Below are 7,242 nucleotides of genomic sequence, written 5' to 3'. Positions count from 1 at the left end.
ACACTGGGTTATTTTTTAACTATATAATAAACTCATTGCATGAATTAATCTCAAATTTCTTTCCCATTTCTATGCAGCACTGTAATTCTGGTAATCTTTTTTCATCTAAAGTGTTTATATTCTGCTTTTGCAAATGTATCTACTCTAGTCCTTAATGACTGACAAATTTTAACTCTCCAATAAGAACGATGACAAAATCTATAGAATTTAGCTTCAGACAAACTTTCAGGAGTTGCACAAAGTCATCATTGGTTCGTAAGAAGTCAGAGAAGTCAAACATATGGTCTTTTCTCATCACAAGCACTCTTGAGCCATCAGGATCTCTCTAAGAATAACATGTAAAATTTTGGATGTTTATAGATGAAAAATAAAACTTTCTATTTTTTTCTTTCATAACTAGTTTATCATCAAGAAGTACAAGCTTATGAAGAAGCATTACTAAATAAAATTTTCCAGGCTGGTACCTATGTCAGTTAGCACTTCCCCAGCATGGACAGCACTTGGGATTTGATCCCTAGCACACACACTCCCCCCCCCCACAAGCATATACACACACATGCACACACATACACACCCACACATACATATGCATACACGCACAAGCATAAACACACACATACATACACATCCTGATGTATCAGTGGGAAAGTCACAGTGTTATTTTTGATGTGAAGAGTTGTGTTTATAATTAGAAATACATTTATCAAATATTTCTCAAGCCTCTTCTATGTTTCAGATGTTGTTTTAACATTAGACAAAGTGGATGGGTTCCCTGATCCCCTGGAGTCTAATTTCACATTTATGAAAAACTGAGTAGAGCTATGGTAAGTAAAATATTGCTTAGGGGATAAATACATTATTTTGATCAATTTTTTCTAAGAGATGGCTCATTTGTCACCTGGATCACCTTCAACACTGCCCTACGCACAGAACCTCAGTCACAGCTACTTGCTCAAAGGTTTATGTACTTAAGTTTTCTTCTCATTAGTGATTAGAGTTCCTGTGGCTACTCTCCTACTTTACCTCTTTCCAATGAAAATGTGCATAAACTGTGTATGAAAACCCAAGAAACTTCAGATTCCACTGATGTGCATCGGTTTGTCATAACCTAAGCAGGATGTATACTGCTCTCTTCAGTGCTTCTTTTGCTATGTTACCCTTGTTTTTCCCTTAGAACTCTTTCTTACTATTTTTGTCACTTCTTTTATTCTACCACTGTATTTCCACTTCATACTAATTCTTCCTCTCTGTCTTTTCTTATGTTCATTTTCAACATATTAATCATTGTCTTATATTTGGGTTGTGATTGTCTCATTTTAGAATGGTTAAAACTTATGAACAGACAAAAATTATGTTATACATAGAATTTTAGAATCTATAATATATTTATGTAACTCGGGAGTTTCCTTTTTAAAAAAATTTGTCACCTGCACCTTAATACAAATAACATTTCTACAGTATTACCCTAATAGTAACACAAAATTCTAACTCTGAAAAAATAATTCAAAGGCTTTAATTTTCCTAATTATTTCGAATTGATTTTATAAAAGAAAATGGGTCTTCCATGATAAGAATCCTAGAACATTTGCTTAATATGTTCCTTCTTAGTCTAATAAGATACAGTATTTGATCTAAAGCAGTGAAAATTATTTTTGGCTTAGACTTTATTTTTTAAACAACACACAAATGAGTTTAGTAAGTAATCAAATGAATTCTTTTCAGCAGAGTAGAGGAAACTGACAAAAAAAACTTTTCAATTTCATTAAGTCTATAACGTTTCTGAGGTACTATTCTCTTCCTATAATCTTTTGTCTTTATTCACTAGTGACCCATATGATCTAGATATGAGCAAGTCCAGGAAGAATAGTATAAGTGATTTGAAAGCGGTAAAGCATGGTCCTAAAAATATAAGTTTTCTTAATATACATTAAGAAAATGCTAGGAAGAGTGCTTAGGAACACATGTTTATAGACATTTGGAAATAGTGAAGAAATTGAGAAGCCAAAAAACCCCACATTATGGAAACAGTAAAGGAATCAAACTGCCTGTCAGCTATATTTTTGCCAGAGTATTACCTCTTGCTATCACATTTCTCCCATAGTCTGTTTTAGACCATTTATTGGTTTTTCTCTAGTGTCTCCCACTGCAAAGTTACTAACCTTACTCTCCATGAAGTGGATGAAGCTATCAGTACATTATTTCCTCATAACTATTCCACTATTCCCAGGAGTCATTCAGAATAAGCTAGCTTGGTCAGCATAAAGCAGGAAGAGTTTTTTTCAGTTGCCTAGATGAAATGCTTCAAAATGTCTTTTTTTTTTTTTTTACTTTTATTTTTGTCTTTTTCTTTTTTATCGGTACCGGGGATCGAACTCATGACCACACATGCTTCAAAATGTCATAATTGCATGACTTTTCATAAGACTCCAGTTTAATAAGAACTTTATCTAACTAATTCCATTCCCTGGATTATCTCAGCTACTCATTTATAAAAAGTGATTGGGTTAAGGAAGTATTTTAGACATTTACTTATTCAGTCAGTTTGTCCTTACAATTGTCATGATATCTTGGTTTTCAAAATATTTTAGTAAATCATTTGTTCCTTCTACTTTCAAAGCCATATTTCATTTTAGCAAAAGTACTAATATAAATACAACATACAGAAGGATATTTTAAGACTTTAGATTTTAAAGTTCTGAAAAATAAAAAACAATTACTATTATGTAAGACAATTTGCATGCCCTTTTATGGATATTTTAAATAAAGGTCTCCATGATGTTGTTTTAAAATCTGTTAATATTTATTTAATAACTGTCTTACAGTTCACCACAAACATATAATGTACTTACATATAGTGCTCTGTATTTAAATTATTTCAAGATTTTACCACTGTCAATAAAGCAAATAAATAGATGAACATTTCTTGTGCTGAGGATGTCTTCTGTATAAATACAATTCCAGAAGAAATATAATTACTCCAACAGCATTGGGTCAATATTTTTGATACTATTTGCAACATATTTGATTCAGGGTTTGAAATTAATCTGTATATTCTCCAGCAATTCATGAAAGTGCCTATTTCACTGAATCTTTGCCACTTTTAATGCTAATAATTGGAAAATATTTAACTTAATAGGAAAATAATGCTATTTTATATATCTTTGATTTCTAAAATATATATACTCACATATATTCATGTACATATATACATCTCTCATCTTATTATTATTCATTAATTCATCTATTAAATTTTGGAGATTCTCCTGAATGGTTTAAACTGTTTTTTATACTATCAAGATATCAACCTTTTGCTTCTTTATGGCTTTCAAATTCAAGTATAGAATAATTTATATGTTAGTTTGGGGTAGTCTATTTTAGGCACAGGTAGGAAATACCTTTGAGAGGTCTCAACTATTATTATGCATTATATCCTCATATTTAATATGGTTGTTCACTAAATTTATGTTTGAATTTTTAAAAATCTTCACAACTATAACTGATTTTCCATATTAGTATATTTATTTTTTATCTTTATTCTTTTCTTTCACCTGAACTCTTTCAGTTTGTTTTATGCATTTTTCTAACTTCTTAAATTTTCTAATGATTTAATGTATTTCAGCAAATGAGAGTGTTTAAAACATTAGATAGCCTCCAATACTAGGGAAATCATGTGTATCGAGGGTTCCCATTATTTTGTAAGTAGTCTACTGTCAACTAAATAAAATATTTGTTATTAATCAATTTTAAATTATCAATACTTAACACATTTTAGCACTTCTAAATTGATTCCTTCTTTTCTTTCAGGTTATTTCATGGTCTCCCCTTCTTTCTAAATCAATGAGCCACCTAAATGACTCTATGATAGCTGAATTTCTGTTACTGGGACTTGATCAGTCCTTGGAAATGTGGTTATTCCTTTTTCTTTTTTTCTCTTTATTTTATGTGGAAATTATTCTAGGAAACCTCATCATTGTGTTCACAGTAATTATTGATTCTCACTTACAGTCTTTCATCTACCACAGTTCCTAGAATAATCTATAATCTTTTCACTGACCATAAAGCCATTTCCTCCCACAACTGCATGATACAAATGTTCTTTATCCATGTTATGGGAGGGTTGAAATGGTGCTACTCATAGCAATGGCATATGACAGGTATGCAACTATCTGCAGGCCTCTTCACTATCTAACTGTGATGAATTACAAAATATGTGTGCTTTTGATAATCACTGCATGAATCTTGTGGTGACTCATGCTGTGTCTCAGTTTGTCTTTGTCATAAATTTACCTTTTTTGTGAACCTAACAATGTAGGAAGTTTTCATTATTATTTTCCTAGGATTATTAAACTTGCATGCATGAACACCTACAGACTAGAATTTGTAGTCACTGCCAACAGTGGCTTTATGTCTATGGGTACCTTCTTTTTCTTAATTGTGTCATGCATCTTTATTCTGCTTACTGTTCAGCAACATTCTTCCAAAGATTTATCAAAAGCATTTTTCGCTTTGTCAGCTCACCTCACTGTAGTGGTTTTGTTCTTTACTCCATGCAAATTTCTGTGTGTATGGCCTTTCCCTACTAAATCACTGGATAAGTTTTTTTTTCCACTGTGGACTTTGCTTCCCTGTCTTAAATCCTGCCGCCTACACATTAAGGAATAAAGATATGAAGTTAGCAAGGAGAAGGCTGAGTCCACAGGTTGTAAATTCCAGGGAAGCGACTTAGATGTCATTGACAAACATGTGGATGAATGTCTTGGACCATTAAGACCTTGCAATCACTGGAAACACTATGGAATGTGTATATTTTTTATGAGAAGTCTAGAGACAAATTCCATAAAAAAGATATATTAAATCAACAAATTTCACTTTAGGTGGAGTTGTAACAAATTTTGTTAATCATAAAAAAATTCATGCATTTCTGTCTAAATTTCATACCTAACTTACAATTACCAACAATGATTATACTGTTTTGATGTTATTTAATATTTTATATACATCTTTATGATTTAAATTTACTAGCATCATAATACTGATAATATACATCATTGAAAATTGATAGATATTTCTTATGGATATTATATCAATCCAATGGATGAAATATGGGTTTATATGAACCAAAAGACACAGGAAGAGATAATTTTTATTTTAAATTTTATTTTACTTTATATTAGATGAGTAAGAAAACTGATACTATGTTATAGCTCAAATTTTTTTTCAATCTGGTTTTTAATTTTTTTTGTACAGTATCATTGCAAAAATAGCCTCTACTACTTTGCATGAAGCAAAATTTTTGTCTGTTCCACCTTTAAAGCAGCACAGTTCTATTGCTCATGCAGTCTTCCTCAAAGAATTTTTAAATTAGTATATTCTTGCAATATATAATAATTGAATCCATCTGGAAAATTGGTACTGATACATTGCATCTTTTGGTCAGTTTTATTCCTTCTTCTCCCCTATTCCTCCTCCCAAACTCCCCTTTCCATATGCCCAGGATCTTCTTCCATGGTTTTTGCCCTCTCTCTTTTATTTTGCTCTTTAAAATATTTATATCTTTCATATTAGAGAAACTATTAAATTTTAACCTTCCATGTTTAATTAATTTCACTTAGCATTATGAGCTCAAAATCAATCCATTTTCCTACAAATGATTTGACTTTTCCTTCTTTATGGCTTAGTAATAACCCATTGTATAAATATACCACATTTTAAAGTTCATTCATCTTCTGATGGGCATTATGCTGCTTCTTTCTCAAAGAATTTCTTGATTCATTAAATAAATCATGAAAAATTCTAAAAGTGCTAGATGAGATATATTTACTGATGAAGACACCCCATCAAAATCTCAAAATTTATTTAAGGTATCTGATCTTAAACTAGAGAGATCAGTACAAGAAAGGTGACTGACACTTTTAGATAAAACCTGGAAATCCTGGTAATGAAGAAGCATAAGTGAGACATCATTTAGATGAAGTTTAGTAGATTTAGGAAATAATAATTGAGGTGTCTCAGATCATTTTTAAATGTTACATGTTGATTAAAGCCTTTGAATAAAATAGTAAGTGATATTTGATATATTCTATTATTAGTCAAGGTATTATTCCTATTTTTTCTCCAGACATTGGTCATCAATATTGTATGTTATTCTCTCTTTATTAAATGTAAGCATTATTATTCACCCCTATTTAGAGTTTACTTTTACAATTTGATCTTATATGTTTTATCATGATTCTTTAAAAATCACCTTTAGACTCAGGTAATGAAAATATTTAAATGGACCAAGAAATTGTGGCACTGTTCCTTAACTCAAGATTTCATTTTCTTTCTAATGACCAAGGGAAATCCTGTGAGATTATGTTAGTCTCAATATTCCATGTTCAGGCTAGTTATTTCCATATCTCTTCATCTGCTTCTCACCATGTTCATAATGGACTCATCATTAATTTACTAAGGAAGAAAATTCCCATAAATGATATCACCTCACAAATTTTAATACTTTTAGAGAGTGTGTATAAAAAGAAATCTATACTCCTCTTTCTCTGAAAATTGCTGTAATCTCTTCCAGTTATGAAGGAGGTAGATGGAATGATGAATATATTATAACTATATATGAGAAATATATTAGGAGAACTAAGTAAATCTCAGCCTTTTGTCAACAATGATATGTTTCTGTTAGTAGAAATCCATTTTTCAGAATTCATGTTTTTATCTTAGGAAAAAAGGAAATATTTTGTAAGTAGGTTTAAATATTTAAGAGACTTGTTACAGATATTGTAAAGTATAACTTGTGTTAGTGTTCTCTTGGAAACAATTGTTGAGTCCTTTTACTGACATTTTGGGGCTAATCCATCCTTTACTACTCAGTGGGCTTGTTCTTATTTTTTCCCCAAATCTAGCATTTCCTTACCACTTTCTTGGCTCCTTATAATACCAATAAAAACTGGATTGGAACATTTGTTTCACGTAAAGGTGAAAATCATGCGTATTTGCTATTGAGATTTTAAGAACTTTTATAAACAAACCCATTTGAAACACAAGAAGACTAAGATTCCAAAATTTTGAATGGCATGACCAAAATCATGCAATGAATTTCTGCTAGAACTCGAGTTCCTGACTTCCATCACAATGATAGTTGTAAAAATATACAGTTTGCCTTAAACATGAGTAAAAGTTATTTTAAGAAAAACATAAAACTGTAATGGTTGAATCAAAAACTAATGAAGTGCCTGGGATAAGATTTGC

The 7,242-nt window shown here is 30.8% G+C and overlaps 1 pseudogene; it reads left to right on the top strand.

Annotated features, from left to right (window-relative positions):
* Positions 1–3,837: 3,837 nt before the first annotated feature.
* LOC100721270 (olfactory receptor 4F6-like) lies at positions 3,838–4,726 on the top strand (annotated as a pseudogene).
* Positions 4,727–7,242: the final 2,516 nt, after the last annotated feature.

The sequence above is a fragment of the Cavia porcellus genome, unplaced genomic scaffold, assembly GCF_034190915.1.
Source record: "Cavia porcellus strain 051 isolate PalLab524CR breed Dunkin Hartley unplaced genomic scaffold, mCavPor4.1 scaffold_6, whole genome shotgun sequence".
Classification (NCBI taxonomy): Eukaryota; Metazoa; Chordata; class Mammalia; order Rodentia; family Caviidae; genus Cavia; species Cavia porcellus.
This window is presented reverse-complemented; position numbering and strand designations above follow the sequence as displayed.